A 16,236-nucleotide genomic window follows, 5' to 3' on the forward strand; every position below is an offset into this window, starting at 1 on the left:
AAAGGCTACGGTTTTCTAATCAAATGGGAAATTGCAGACTGAACCAAAGGCTAGGGGCTTGGGTTCTGGATGGAATTATCAGCTAGTTCATGTGGACATTTCCTGGACTGAAAAGCCAGTTAGATCAGGAGCTCAACATAAACAGAAAAGAGCTCAGAACTGAGAGGAACTTATCATACAGCCCTGGGAAATGGTGAGAAAGATAGAACTCAGAAGAGTTTGTGTGTATTACACCTGTGTCTCTTGTCATTGAAGCCATTGGAAGTCGCCTTTGATTCAATCACTGCCACTAAATCTGTTAAAAAAACAAAATCCAACTAAATATATTTGAAGATGTAATTTGCTTAATTTCATGATTCATGAACCAGGTAGCATTCCATTTTAGCACATAAAAATGAGCTCTGAGGACCTGTACCAAATGGAAAACTTTTACAGGCAAAAGGAGGAAGGGCGAGGAAGCTAGTTTTGTGAACAATGGATTGTTTCAAGCAAGGTCAACTTTCTCTGGGAAAAGGCAGATTACCTCATTAATACTGACCAGATAATTCCAGATTGACAGTTAAAGGTAACATTCCCAAAAGAGGCTGAAATTGCAATTACATTAGGTATGAAATCTTGGTTTGCTGATATGGGACTTAGCACAAGTGGTTCCTTTTTCTTTTTTGGCCATCTCATGGCATATGAAGTTCCTGGGCCAGGGATCAGATCTGAGACATAGTTATGACCTACCCCTTAGCTGTGACAAGGTAGGATCTTTTAACCATTATGCCAGGCTGGGGACTGAACCTGCATCCCAGAGCTCCAGACATGTTGGTGGATCCCCTTTGTGACACAGTGGGAACTCCACAAGTGACTCCATTTTGGGCATATTGTTTATTTTTTAAACAAATTTTGACATTTCAACTTTTTCTCAGGCTCATGACGCAGAAAGTTTTCTGTCTACTTAGCAGACCAAAATTACATATCTGTTCATCTCTGCCACCTTTCCTTTCCATTAAATCTCTGTGTGGCAAGGAAATCACTCAGATAAAGAGATTAAAAAGCAATAACTTAGGTAAGGGAGGAGGCTTCAAAAGGATATGATCTTAGCTAGCTCCTGTGATATATATACAAAAATAACATTCCTCATGGTAGATTTGTATTTAAAAAAAAAAAACAGATAAAAAATAAACAAAATGCTTGCTGCACATATTATCCCCAAGGCATAACTTCAAAACTCTGTGTTCCCAAAATTTGACCACACTAAGTTCTAGAAGCTTTTAGGAGATACCCAAGACACAAAAAAGGTCACACTTGTACTTGGGGAAGTTCCAATTTTGTTTCTAATTTCAACCAATGAAAACATTTGAAGGGAATTTCCAGAGCACTACTTGAGGCACACATGATAGATAGCTAATGCAGACAAGCACACATATATGAAACTTATTTTTAAGCCAGTGTAGTATGCTTTCTTATTTGAAGATAGAACATTTTTTAAATACTATACTTCCTTTCTGTGCTAGGCACTTGTACACACACTATCTCATTTAACCTATTAAACACAGGCACATAGGGGGTAGGTATCTAAAAGATACCTGTTTCTCTAGATGATACAGCTGAAGTTCAAAGAGGTAATTAATTTGTCAAGGGCCTCGGAATATTGAGAGTCTCATCTGCTCTCTTAAACCCTACTCTAGATCCACTTTGGACCACATCAGAGCCACATATCAGTGCAGAATTTCTTGCTCTATTTTATTTTATTTTACTTTATTTTTTGTCTTTTGTCTTTTTAGAGCCACACCCATGGCATATGAAAGTTCCCAGGTTAGGAGTCTAATCAGAGCCGTAGCCACCGGCCTACACCAGAGCCACAGCAATGTAGGATCCGAGCTGCGTCTGCGACCTAGACCACAGCTCATGGCAACGCCGGATCCTTGACCCACTGAGCAAGGCCAGGGATCAAACCCACAACCTCATGGTTCCTGGTCAGATTTGTTAACCACTGAGCCATGACGGGAACTCCAGAATTTCTCACTTTAAGTGCAAGGGATTAAAGTCCTCAAAGTCAAGAATAGCTGTCTAATAATAAATATAAAACTCGTTAGTATGACTAGCTCACTTTGGTAGAAGCCAGGCCTTTCTGGTTTTAGCACCAAAATACTGCATCCTGGGAAATCACTCAGCCCCAGTTTTTAAAAGAAAAGTTTTGTGCAACCAGTAAACCCCTCAGGTACAGGAAAACTGTGATAGTTGGTCACCCTACCTGTGGTTTTCCACATATGTAGGGGCAGAATCAATGCTAACATCTAATTCTTTAATGTCCTTCTCCCTTGTCCCCACCACAGGATTCATCAAATCTCCTAGGGCCTAGATAAAGCTCAGAGCTGAAAACAATTCAAATATTTGCTGAATTAGTGTCCATGTTTGTCCAATCTCCCAGTTCATGGGCTCTCACATTTTAACTGTAGTCAATGTTCATCAATGTTTATTGAATCTTGTACAGCTAAAGAAGGTTCGAAGAAAGGGAGAGATCTGTCTCTACATCTTGATGATTGTGGGTGACATGGGAGTTGATTGCACATATATGAATATCACACCTCACTCCTCTAGAAGATAAATTTGTGGAGCCACTTCTCCTATCCTGGTTAGCAGCCTCCTCAAGTCACTGCTCTACGGCCAAGTGAGTTTCCAAGGGAGCAAAAGTAAAGGTATGTGCCACAGTGACTTACAAGACAACATTTCTGATGTCCCAGACAATGTGATAATAATCAGTCCATTTAATATTGCAACAACATGACACAGATTCTATTATTATTCCCACTTATGGATAAGTTTACTAAAGCTTCTAAAAGGACTGAATCTAGAGGCCAAGCTCTTAGACACAAGGACATAGTCCATCCCAAGTTATCATATAGCTGATGTACACACTATGCCTAATGATATGGTATCTCACTGATTTCTGTTGTCTTTGGGGTGTCCTGATAATAATAGGATAGGTATTTTCCAATAATTGAGAAATATTAGGGAGTAAAAGATTATGTAAACAGGTCTTTAAATAACGAGCTCATTTGCTCGTTCTTTTTTCTGACTTTTAGAAATTTGTGCTTGAGATTTGTAGATCTGAACCTGTGCCAAACACTGTAAGCAGTTTCCCTATACCTGCATATGCAAGTACTTGCAAGTTAAAAATATTTCCCTTGAAAGACCCAAAATATACCCTTCTGGAAAAAAAAAATGCCATATAATCTCTGTTAAATATTGCATCTTTCTTTCCCTTGCCTTCCCTTTCCATTCCTTGTGTGTAAATTGGATATTCTTATACTGATACACCTAATTGAGGGAATCAAGCCAAAGGTAAATGTAGATGAAGCCATACTCCTTGAGTATAATATCCTTAACTACTGATAATTATGGAGAATATATTGGAACTAGCAGAATCCTCTAGGAAAATACTTCTTTAAATTCTCCTACTCTAATTTAACCTTGGAAATGCACAGACTAAGGAATTTTAACACTAGAGAGAAACTTAGAAATAATCTAGTTTGGTGTTTTTCTTGGTTTGGTTTGCAGAGCCTTGGGGGCCTGTTTAGTGAGGGGTTGGCCAACAGGGTCCCATCAAAATCAAGGAATAGTGAAAAATAAAAGTCAAATAGGGGCTCCCATTTTGGCCATCTTCAATGTGCATGATGGCATATACTGTGAGTTGGCCCAGCCAATACCCAGGCTAATCCCTTTCTCTCTGGCTTACTCTCCTGCATAGGGTCTGGATTCAGTCAAGCAACACATAAGCACAAGTGAATTACTTGAAAAGGCAGCCATATTTTTGGCAAGGACCATGGTAGCATCACTAGGTAGAGCTGTGTAGAGTTACTGGACTCTAGCCCACAGTATAGTAGGTATCAAGTGATAGGCAAGTAACATTTCCTATTCCATCAGAATACGAACATCGAGGTAAGACATGTTCTCCAGCTGCTTTGTTCTTGGATGGGCAATGTCTAGTCCTTCCAGAGATCCTGTAGGCTAACTTTTAGGAAGGCTCTTCTTACCCAAACTACCTAGAGTAGATTTGGTTGTTGTAACCGAAAACTCTGGTAAATTTACTTTTACGTCTTGATGTAGTATTTCCTTGTGATTTAATCTAATCAAAGAACTCTGGAGGGAAAGAAAATGGGAAAAACACCAATTCTATCAGCTTGCCTCATTTTACACCTAAATACCTTGGGATTCAAAGAAATGAAGCTAATCCTAATAAAATATGAGTAGTATTCCTCAGACTCCTCCTTTCCAAAAGCATTAAGATATTTGGAGACAATTCCTAGAATACTACATAAATCTTTCTTTTTCTAATTTTCTTTTCTTTTTTTTTTTCTTTTTTCTTTTTTTTTTTTTAACCAAAAGGTGTATCTATGTCAATGTGACCAAATGGTGCAGGCCTTTCAGATTATAGTACTATAGCAGAGATAGAATCAGAAATTATGGACTATCATAGTTAAAGCCATGAGCTCTAGTATCTGGGACATGTTATATATCTTAATTTAGATCTCAATTACTGGAGCTCCCTTGTGGTGCAGCGGGTTAAGGATTCAGCATTGTCACTGCAGTGGCTCTAGTTGCTGCTGTGGCATGGGTTCAATCCATATGACATTGGTGTGGTCAGAAGAAAAAAAAAATCTCAGTTATCTTACCTGAAAAAAACTAAGGTTATAGTGATACCTACCCATCTCATGGGATTGTTGTAAAAACTGCATGGAATTCATGGAAAAATTATACCACACCTAGCACAAAATATCTGCTTAATAAAAGTTAGCTGCCACAGTTTTCTTCTTCTTCTTTCTACCTCTATTACTCCTCCCCCTCCCCTTCTCCTCCTCCTTCTTCTTATTACAGCAAAATCTTAACTATAACAGAGAAAATTCCAGAGAAAATGGCTACTTGTTTTCCAATCCCAAACTCCTCTTGGACTTCAAAAGGAATAGTCCTAGAGGGCATTTAGTCTTTTTTCCCAAGGTCTGCTGGTACCTATTTTTCTGCCCAGGACCGAGGGGGAAGGGAGCAGGAGCAACTGGCCCATACACTCTACAGTCTGTGGGAACTTCATTCTGGAAACCCATCTCAGACAACCTTCCACTTTCCTGGCATCATGAAATAAATGGCCAGCAGATTCCACAGTCTTCAAAATGCTTCACTGAATAGTTTGACCTGATCCCAAACACAAAAACAAAAACAAAAACAAAACCCAAAACACTCCAAGGATACAGGCTGGACAGATGTCTTAACTCTGGCATTTCAGAGGACATATTTCAGCTGGTGGATAGCATGCTGAGGAGTATTTTTGGCTGGTCAACAGCACAATTATATCTTCTGACTTTAGTCTAGGTCTCTTCAGAGATTTGTACACATGTAACATTTGACTAATATATTTGAATAGTTAATTCAAACAAAATCATAGGCTGCACATTTCAAAGTCAAATAGGTCAATAACCTAAGTGTGTGAGTTAAGCCTGGTATAAGGTGATAGGCAGGGTGCTTTCTAAGAGCATCTAAAAATTCCTACCTCCCTGAAGACACTCATTTTCAAGAATCATTAATATGAAGGCTTATTGTAATTCTTACACACTGCTCCTGGGAATGAAAAATGGTGCCACCACTTTGAAAAAACAATTTGGCACTTTCTTAAAAAGCAAAAAGAAACACCTACCACATGATGTAGTCATTTCATAATTGGGTATTTACCCAGAAGAAATAAAAGTATGCATCCAGGCAAAAGTCTGTACATATTACTCAGAGGAATATTATATGTAATAGGCAAAATCTGAAAACAATTGAAACATCCATAAATTGATAAATGAATGAATCTACTGTGGTATATCCATACATTGGAGTTCTACTCAGCAGTAAATAACAAACTATTAAAACACACTACAACATGGATGGATCTCAAAATAATCATGCTGAATCAAAGAAATACAAGAAAAACAAATTAATCTACATAAAGCAGGTGAGTTTTACTGAATCCAGGGATAGGCAGCCAAGAGGAGGGCATGGAGGGTAGGAAGGAATAGAATACAAGAAGGCACAAAGGATCCTTTGAGGGTGGAAAATATTTTCCTTATCTTTATTGTGATAATGGTGTCATGAGTGTGTGCAGAGGTCAAAATTTGAAACTATAAATAAGTGCAATTTATTACATGGCAATTGTATTGTTAGCTAGGGATACTATAGCAAAGTACCACAAACTGAGTGGTTTAAACAACAGAAATTTATTTTCTTATAGTTCTGAAAGTGAGAAGTTCATGATCACAGTGTATGTAGGGTTGGTTCCTTCTGAGGGCTGTGAGGGATAACCTATTCTGTGCCTCTCCTGGTTCTTTCTGGTGATTTGCTGGCAATCACTGGTGTTCCTTGGCTTGTAGAAGCATCACCCTGATCTCTGCCTTTGCTTTCACACAGTGCTCTCCCTGTATCCATGTCTGTGTCCAAATTTCCATATTTTATAAGGACTCAGTCATTTGTGGTTAGAGGTCCATCCACTCTACTCCAGCATGACTCGTCTTAACTAATTACATCTGCAATAACCATATTTCCAAATTAAAGTCTCATTCTGAGGTCCTGGTGGTTAGAACATCAACAAATAAATTTGTAGAGAACAAAATTCAACTCCTACTAGCAATTATAACTAAATAAAACTGTTCAGAAAAAACAAACACATGAACAAGAAAACTACCAAACCAGTTAAACTCAAATTCAAATGTAATGATAAAGTTTATGTAAGAGTTAAACTTTCCCCTCTTTTTCCCCTAAAATTAAGTCACATCTTGAAGAGTGAATGTGGTACTGATGCCTGCCCAATCTTCCTCTCTACCCTCTCTGCAGTTTAGACTATTGCATATGTTGTAGGGTGATTCAGTCCTCTTATCCTTTTCTTTTCCTCCCTTCACTTTAACTCATGAAATTTCTCTGGAACCGTCTTTCTTAGAATGTGCTGAGATATCATGTGGCCTTTACCTGGTGAGAAGGCATCATGTACACATCAAAACCATCCCATTTCTCTCCTATTACTTTTACATAGTTTGAGTGGTACTGTTTGGCATCAACGTAATCATAAACACAAACATAGACACTGGCACAAGATGTCACTTTTTTCTGCATTCTGTTGTAAGGCTGCCATTCAACTGATTCAGAATCTGCTTATATTAGTTTTTCAGATTATTATTGGAAGTTAAACAAATAAAAATTTCTTATATCAACCTAGCAGACTTCTAAACATATATCCACAAAATTCTGGGAAGCCTGAGGATCCTGGTTAAAATCACACTACTACTAAAGAAAGATTCTTTCTAAAAATCAAAAGAACTATATTTTAGACTTAGTACCCTTATTAACCAACCAGCAGTATGACCAGATAAAGGTTTAAATCCACTCAAACTTCCTGCACGCTTTGAAGTACATGGACATGTCAGCGTTCTTGAGATTTCAGATTGCTCATCTGTGAATCTGTGAAATGAAAGGATTGAGCCAGATTATCTCAAAGGTTCTTTTCAGTCCTCAAATCCTATGGTAGTTGCTGAACTGAACTACAATATAGCCTTGTTTCTAGTGACTAGCTTAATTTACCATTTATATATCACACATCTCTCTCTCTCTTTTTTTTTTTTTTCTTCTCTCAAAGTCAGAAAACTCAAAAAACTAACTTCCTTTTCTGAAAGACAGCTGGTGTGTAGTGCAAGGCTTGGGCAGGATACAGACTCAAGGGTACAATGTGAATCAAATTTCAGAGAATAAGCATTTCAAGAGATGATCATTTGAGTACTTAGTTATCCATGAAAATAGAATATGGGAAATGTTTTTCTCAAAAGAGACTGTTAACATGCTCAGAGATAAAAAGCATGAACATCTCTATTATAAAACGAAGTGCAGTCAAAAATGCAGACAAACTTGACAAAAGAAGGTGTTGGTTGAAATGTAGGGAAATTCTGTGAGCTTCAGTGTTCCTACAGGATGTGTGTAAACCACTTGTGTCTACTCCACCTGCCAATCTCTCTTTTATAGTCTGGTAGGCCCCTAGGGCTAAAACTAAATGTGGATATTAAATTTATGATAATAGGGGCACTAAATTCCAGTGCTATAGTCTCTAAGCATTTTCTTATGAGGAAATATTCTGAACCTCCTTAAAGTTTTATGGTTACTGAAAGAAAAAGGAGTACAAGCTGCTGTTGGGCAGCTAACAGTCATCTCTTCCTGCTTCAAGTCTCTGGAAACTTCAATGATGGCAACCAGATTAGCCATTCACCAAGAATGATTTTAAGAGGAAGTGAGAGGGAAATATAGCCAATATTTTATAGTAACTATAAATGGAGTATACCCTTTCAAAACTGTGAATCACTGGGAATTCCTATCATGACTCAGTGGTTAATGAATCCGACTAGGAGCCATGGGGTTGTGAGTTTGATCCCTGGCCTCCCTCAGTGGGTTAAGGATATGGCCATGGGTTGTAGCGTAGGTTGCAGATGCGGCTCAGATCCCGCATTACTGTGGCTGTGGTGTAGGCCGGCGGCTACAGCTCCAATTGGACCCTTAGCCTGGGAACCTCCATGTGCTGTGGGTTCGGCCCTAAAAAGACAAAAAACAAACTGTGAATCACTACACTGTATTTCAACTATACTTCAATTTCAAAAATTTATAATAGTAAAATAAGAGGAAGTGAGACTTGGAAAGCCCTATCTAATAGCTGTCATATGAATATTTTGTTTGCTGTAACAATGGCTTCTTCCTTGCTGTATGACCCTGAGTCAATCTTGTCCTCTTTCCTACCTTAGTAGACTTGTTTTGAGGACTAATCAAGATGAGAGTGAAAAGTAGGAGAGACTGCTGTATTGTTAATACACATTGCTATATTTTTTAATATAGACTACTACACAGAACAAAACTTCCTCTGCTGTTAAGCATACACCTTGTCTCCTTCCACAAGCTTCCCTTGCTATTCAGTGTTGCTATATACCTAAGTTCTTGCCAATAGACTGTAGGTGGAGGGAATATGAGCCATTTCTTAGTCAGGTCCAAAAATTTTCTAATGGAGTTCCTTCTTCTCTATTTCCCCATCCTCTGTGTGAATGAGTAGGGAATATAGAAAAAGAGGAAGAAGAATCAAAAGATGGGAGCAGTCTACACCATGGAGGACCATGTGGAGGCCATCCAGCCAGAATCACACTCTGCTATACAACCGTGATATAAACTTGCCTTATTTAAGCCCCTGGGGTTCTTTGGTTTATTTGTTCCAATAGCTAGCACTATATTAACTAATATATTAATATTTAGTGAATTCGAATTCTTGCCATTTGCTAGGCACATACACATCTCTTTAATCATCACAAACTTCATGATATAGGTGCAATTACAAACACAGAGAACTTAAGTAACTTGTTTACATTCACACAGCTATATTGAATTAGAGTATAAACCTTAGTAACATAAATAAAGAGCCCCAACTTGTAACTATTATAGTAATTGCCTTTTTCAATATAAGAAACATCACTAAGTGTATTACCTGGCACAAAGTACTTAATTTATGTTAATTTAAAATAGCTATTATTATATAGGCAAAAGAGAAGTCAGAATGGAGAGAAAATAATTGAAAACAAACTTATCAACTAAAGTAAATATTTGCAATATAAAAACAAAAAATCTAAATAAGCCTTCATATTTTAGTAAGGTCTAGACGTCTAAAAATAAATAGTAATGAAAAGAGAAAAAAATGAATATGTTAAATTGATAATCCAAACTATAATTTATGTATCTATATTTCAAAAACTGAGATGGACATTTCTAATAAATACATTTATTATAACATATGTTTTAGCAACTAATTGATAAAGGCCTTATTTCTCACCAACAGAAGATTGATGGAATTATACAGCCATAAAGCATTATAGTTTTGAAGCCTTTTTAATGATTTGAAGAAAATGCTCATGATATAATGTATTCTAATTTCATAAAGACATTAATGTGTTATTTGATTCAATTCATTCATTCAAAAAATGTTTACTGAGTACCTATTACACACTGGGTGCTGGGCTAGGAGCTGGCCATCTGGTCTCTGCCTTCAAACAGTATATAGTCTAGCTTTTTAGTATAGGCTTTGTCAACAGACTGGTACAATCTCTTTCTAGGGCTAAGTTTTCTTATGTATAAAATAAGGAGATTGAATTAGATGACTCTCAAGGGCTATGCAGTAATTAAGTTCTAAGAGTGGTAATAGGATTCTTGATCCAGTCAGGCATAAGGTCATTATTGGGTTCATTTGCAAGGTTATAGCCCAACTTATAGAGTACCGTAAACCTATTCATGTAGTTATTTAGAACAGTGAAACATCTTGGTTTGTTTCCTAAGATGTGAAACTTATGACTAGAGCCTGGAGAGTCCTAGGTAAACCAAGATGGCTGGTCACCTTAGTTCCATGTCAAATTAATTTAAATGGTAAAATCATTTTAATCAACAATAATCAATGACATTATTTTACTACTGATAAATAATAATTACAGAAAACTCAAAAAATACCTTTTTGTGTGTGTTGGAATGACTTCATGTGCAGTACAAAGCTGAAAGAGCAGAAGCTATGTATATGCTGTAAACCCACTCAACTGACAAAAAGTTTTAGAGTAATAATACATTTAGAATCAAAGTTGACAACGATCACAACAATCACATAATTCTGAGTTGTACAGTCATCATCCTCTAAGAGCTTGGTATGATCATTTTAAAACCATAATATTAATTCAGAGGCTGGAAAGAACACTGACTACCAGCACTCTATTAACATTTTGTTACAGAGAGACATATTTTCTTTTTTTTTTTCCCCTTTTTCTTTTTTGCCTTTGATGGCCACACCTGTGGCAAATAGAAGTTCCCAGGCTAGGGGTGAATCAAAGCTGCAGCTGCCAGCCTACGCCACAGCCACAGCAACATGGGATCCAAGCCACATCTGTGACCTTCACCACAGCTCACGGCAAGTTTAGATCTTTAACCCACTGAGCGAGGCCAGGGACTGAACCCACAACCTTATGGATCCTAGTTGGATTCATTAGCACTGCACCAACAGGAACTCCAAGAGAGACATATTTTCAACTTTTGAAAATTGTGGCAAATTGTGGCTTAAAATTGTGTATTATAATTATTGCATATTATTCTAATATGATCACACTCTAAAGTTTCATCTTTTTTTCCCCTCATTTACCACATGAACCAGTACAATTAGGCCCATACCAATTATAGAGTTTCTTCAAAGTGAAGCTGAAGAAGCTCAAGGGGATGACAGGGGAACCCAGAGGGACTTGTAGTGTCTCAACACGGCCAGCTCCAGGGACAAGAACTCCTCCCGATATCAACTGTGTGACCTGGCTCTCTTGGGAACTCTAGGATACTCCTATCTACTTCTATTCCCTCCAAAGCCTCCAGGTCTTCTACAATGTATGAAATAACTAAATAAATATTTACTAATAAATTTAGAACACTAGGACTGAGTGGGCTCACTAGGAGTAATTTAGATAGATTTGAGGATTCTACAAAAGAAACAAGTGAGTTTGGTTTAGTTATACTGCTCCCTTGACTGGGTGTTTTCCCTTAATTCTTCCCAATGACAAGGAGGTTTTAAGCGTCAGTTGGTATAATTCTGAAACCTATTTGCAGAGTTACAAAATGGCAGTTCCTAAAATTCCATTAACCATTAACCATTTAGGCAATTCATCAGATGTCCAATAACTGGATCAAATTTCAGATTCCTTTGTAAATGCTCTGCCTACATTTGTCCTCTTCTGTCCCACAGCCATCTTTCTAACATACAGCAATCTTCATACTCCCCCACAACCAGCCCTCCTCCCCAAATATGGCACATACATTTCTCCTAATGATATACTCCTTCTGTTAGGAGCCAAATATATGCAGCAGTGATGTGGAAATAGGCAAAGCTTTCATTCTCACTCTTGCCCTGAGGAAGAGGGAAATTAGCTTAAATAAATGACATGGTGATTTAAAAAGAAATGAGTAGTGGAGAGACAGAGTCTGTTTCTCTCATTGCAGCTGCTCGTGCTTTTAAGATATTCTGTCACCTGTGTCAGTTCTGTGAAATAATCATTCCACCTGTCTGACCTAATGTCTTGCTTTAGTCTTTACTAGCTGGCTAATAATGCCTAGTTCTGCCATGCATTGAATGCTTACTATATACCAAGAACTGCACCAAGGTATTTTACAGACTTACTCTTACTTAACCAATACAATCCTCGGAGATAGGTACGGTAATTAACCCCACTTTATAGCCAAGGAAACTAAGGCTTAAAGAGGTAGTGACTTACCCCAGAGGGACACAGCTCATAGACTGCAATACTGGGATTTAAAAGTGTCAGCCTGAATTCAAAACTCATACCCTGGTACCTACCTGATTTGATTTCTTTTTCGCTGAGCTTCACACTATTCTCATGAAGTCTCCCCCAAAACCTGGTGGCTGTGAGATCTTGCCTCCTAGAAAGAGTAACTCCCCACCACCACTAATTGTTTCAACAGCCCCCAGCACCTACCTCTGCAAAGCCCCACTATACAAGGTACAAGATTGTCTCCCTTTCGTTTCCAGAAAAACAGTTTAAAAACCCTAAAGGAAACTCACTAAGAAACCTGTGTTCTATATTTCCCTGATCATTCAAGTTCTGTGTTTCCACTAGAGGTCCACTTTCTTTCAGACAATCTCCAAGCCATATGTAATCAGCATGAGAAAAGAGGAAAGGGAACAAAAGTAGAATGCTTGGGAAAGGTTCTAAACTCAATTTTCTTTGAAAGTTTTTAAATCTTCTTTTATAGGCAGCACCCTCCCACCTTAGCTGCAATGGGCCTTTTCAAACAGCTGTCCTTCTACTCTTCACTTACCTTCTTCTCTGAATCATAAGATCTTCTTTCTCTAGAACTTTCTAAGACACACTGTGACCCACTGGTATCTATATGATAGTTCCAAGATAACATAAGGTAAATGAACACATGAGGGCATCAAATTGTATCACACATCTATGAAAGACACAAAGAGATGCTAGAGGAAGATATAGGGTCTAAGATTATTGTTGTGAAATTTAGGTTACGTTTTCAAGGAATTCAAAGGACGACTCTAAAATAATGAATGTATACTTCTGAAGTATCCAGAAGTTCTAAGATTGGACATCATGAGGACATGTCACCACATTCTCTTGCTGGAAGTTGCTTTGCACTGAGGGGTTACTAATGCTCTAGGTTAAAGCAGATTCCCCCATAACAAGTACCAAGGACTTCTCTGGAGCGTGGCTCCAACCTTGCACTCTGACACCCCTCACTTCAAACAGATTGCATTCTCAGTCCCCCAGATATAGGAACGCAACTTTCATACCTAACAAATCAGAAAGCTGTAATTACAAAGTTTCAGAAACGTCTTCTGAAAGCCTCCCTAAATCGGAAGCGGCTTCTCAGCGACTTCTCACTTAAGTGTCTAAATACTCTCTTCCCGCGGCAAGGGCACAGACCAGTTCTGCGTGTGTACACCCAGGCATGTACACACAGCCCAAAGAATCGCCATTCATTTTAAGACGACGGCCAATTTTCATACTGAGATTTGGCTCTCTCTCGGGTTGAATTTTGTCTGCTTCTCAATCCCTGAGTCCAAGTTCTAGGTTGCACAGAGGTCCGGCCCCATTGTGCCTAGCTGGCCGGCTAGCATAGGCCTTTTTTTTTTTTTTTTTTTTTTTTTTTTTTCTTATGTCTTTTGCTAAAATACGGCAATGTGTTTTGCCTCCCTAACCCAGCCGCAGCCTGTCGTCCCCAGACAAAAAGCGGCGGCCCGCTACTCCCTGCAGCGGCCGCGGCGGCGACACAGGGCGGCCAGGCCACCGGAGACCCGCGGCGGTACGCCTTTGTTGGGCAGGCTACAGATGGTGCCCCAGCAAGGGACTGAGCCAGGGGCGGGTGTGGGGGGCGGGAGGACGAGAGAGGGAGGCCTGGAAGGGGGTCGGGAGGGAGGGGAGGAGATCGCGGAGCAGCCAATCGGCGCGCAGCCCATCAGCTGACCGCTTTTGCTTACACCAGGTGCACGCCGGCTGCGGGGAGCACAAAGCGGGGCGCACCGAGGGCGCCGGCAGCTAGCCGGGGAGCTAGGCGAGGCCCGTGCGCCCGCGCCTGCAGCGCCCTCCGGACGGGGAGAGGGGCCGGCGGCCTCAGCCCGGGCAGCGGCATCCGCGCGGTGGCAATCCCTAGGAGCCCCGAACGCCTTCCTCCTGACCTGGACGCTCGCTGCCCCGCCCTCTGCACCCCACTTCTACCCTTTTCCCCAATCCTGCCTCCCTCTGCCTGGCCCCCGTGAGTGGGTTTGACTACGGGCCCGCGCAGCAGCTGTTGCTCGTGTCTCTGTTTCGCCTCTCATCTTGGTGCTCTGCCGGGAGCCCCCCAAGGAGCCAGTGCCTGTGGGTTGGAAGGGAGGCGCCGCTCAGCAGGTCCTCCTCCTCCTCCTCTTCCTCCTGCTGCCGCCGCCGGTGCCTGGTCCGTGCGCACCCCGACACCCCCGCCAGCCGGGCCTCGGGGTAAGTGCGCTCGCCCAGCCGGGCGGCGGCGGGAGATGTGGGCGGCAGCGAGAAGTAGAGGCAAACTTGGCGGCGTGGTGGGCTGGAGAAGGGTCTGCGGAATCGTGGGACAAGATCGCGGGCCGAAGGGGTACCAGGGGTGCTGTTCAAGGAGCCGGGAAAAAGATGAAGTCGGGAAACCCGGAATCTAGTACCCTCCTTACGCGGGGGGGAAAAAAATCACGGGAGTCGAGAAGAACGGTAGTTCGGAAGACAGGCCGGACTGAAAAAGGCAAAAAGCAGTGACAGGAGGAGATCCCGCTAGATGTCAGGGACCAGCGCGGGGAAGGGTGATGCCGAGGTATCTGGAGGAAGGAGTGCTGCTGGTAGGTGAAGTGGGAAATGCAGCCGAAGACTGAGAAAAAGCGCAGAAGGGGGGCCCTGGGGAGTTAGAAAGAGGACTAAGAGACAGGGAAAGAAGGTGGCAGGCCATGGAAAGAGAAAAGAGGGAGGAAGGCGGTGGCCTTACCGGTGAAGAAAAGGGCAAGGGCTGTAATTGACAAAGCATTGAGTGTATTGAAGTCAGAACATTCGGAAGAATCTGCTCAACTATCGCATGGCATAAGTGGGGGAAAGACCTAACCCTACACGTTTTGAGCTTAGAAGGGGTGGCATCCTCGGGAGGTTTGCCAGGGATGCTGGATTGTGAGGGAAGACTCGGTCTGTTCCAGGCAAGAAGCCGGTTGCTGGCTTCCCAGAGGCCGGGGTCGAAAGCGAGGAAAGTTTGCCAGCGTGTGCCTTGTGCTGCGTGGAGAGAGGTGTGGGCAGCAGCCTTCCCGGGGCCCTGCTGCGACTGCCTCCATGAAGAGGAGTCCCTGCCTGGCAGGCCCAGGTAGGGTGGAAAGATCAAGTAGCTGGAGGGGCGCTGCACTCAAGGGACTGGTGGGAAAACCCGTCCCAGGACTGTGAGAGAGAGCGAGCATGGAGCCCTGGGAGTTTTGGCAGTGGTACCTGCTCTGGGAGAGGGGGACCTGCCCTGCTTTGTTCACCGCTGTAGCCAAAGGCCCAAGAACAGTGCCTGGTACTGAATGAATGAATGAATGAATGACCAGGATGTGAACGGTTTTGAGACATTAGACCCACACAAGCAAAGGCCAAGAGTCCAAGAAAATAGACCCCTCTCTAAATCTTATACCACTGTTAGCATTAGCATTTTCATTCCCAGACCCAGATAATAAAGGAAAAGTGGACTTAAGTGAGGAACAGGTATAGCTTTTGTTTGTAAGATTTGTTTTTGTTTTTTGTTTTTTGTTTTTTTGATAGACAGTATTTTGTTTTGTATTGTAATTTGCTTTGCCGCGATGGTCTAAAGAAATTAAATTACTCAAATATACTTATTACTTTATTTCTAAGAGATAGGACTGTAGGAGTAGAAAGTTCAGGAAGGTACTCTGATCCTTATAAGTCTAGAGTAAAAGTAGTGTTGTTGGCTCTGGGGCCATGTGTCCCTAAGTCTCTGATTTGCATGCAAATGTGAGCAAATCCTGGCAGATGTCTGGCCTCATCCATTCACATGAAGGAATTTGAAAACACAAGGAGTCCTTAGTTAACAATAGACCTTAAGAAAATGAAATAAAGGCACAGTGAGTTTTTCTGTTTGGGAATTCCAAGGCTTGCTGACACCTTTATTCAAGAGCCA

At 41.0% G+C, this 16,236-nt stretch overlaps 1 protein-coding gene and 1 long non-coding RNA gene across 19 annotated transcripts in view; one reads left to right on the forward strand and one right to left on the reverse strand.

The window, feature by feature from the left end:
• The window catches only part of LOC106505658 (uncharacterized), a 1,202,834-nt gene that overhangs the window by 628,860 nt on the left and 557,738 nt on the right, over positions 1-16,236 (reverse strand). The window lies entirely within an intron of this gene.
• Positions 14,085-16,236, forward strand: part of LRRN1 (leucine rich repeat neuronal 1) — a 42,429-nt gene continuing 40,277 nt past the window's right edge. Inside the window, exons 1-2 of one of the 3 annotated variants that reach the window (XM_005657078.4) lie at positions 14,085-14,558; positions 15,269-15,429. The gene's annotated coding sequence lies outside the window, so the exon portion shown is untranslated. Of the gene's footprint in view, positions 14,924-15,268; positions 15,430-16,236 lie in introns of all 3 variants that reach the window. The other 2 variants (XM_013990103.3, XM_003358504.5) reach the window with 2 other exon arrangements.

Source organism: Sus scrofa, chromosome 13, assembly GCF_054392235.1.
Source record: "Sus scrofa isolate SSC_HxYL_T2T_F1_AM1 chromosome 13, Sscrofa_HxYL_maternal_Yorkshire_Landrace_v2.0, whole genome shotgun sequence".
NCBI classification, from domain to species: Eukaryota; Metazoa; Chordata; class Mammalia; order Artiodactyla; family Suidae; genus Sus; species Sus scrofa.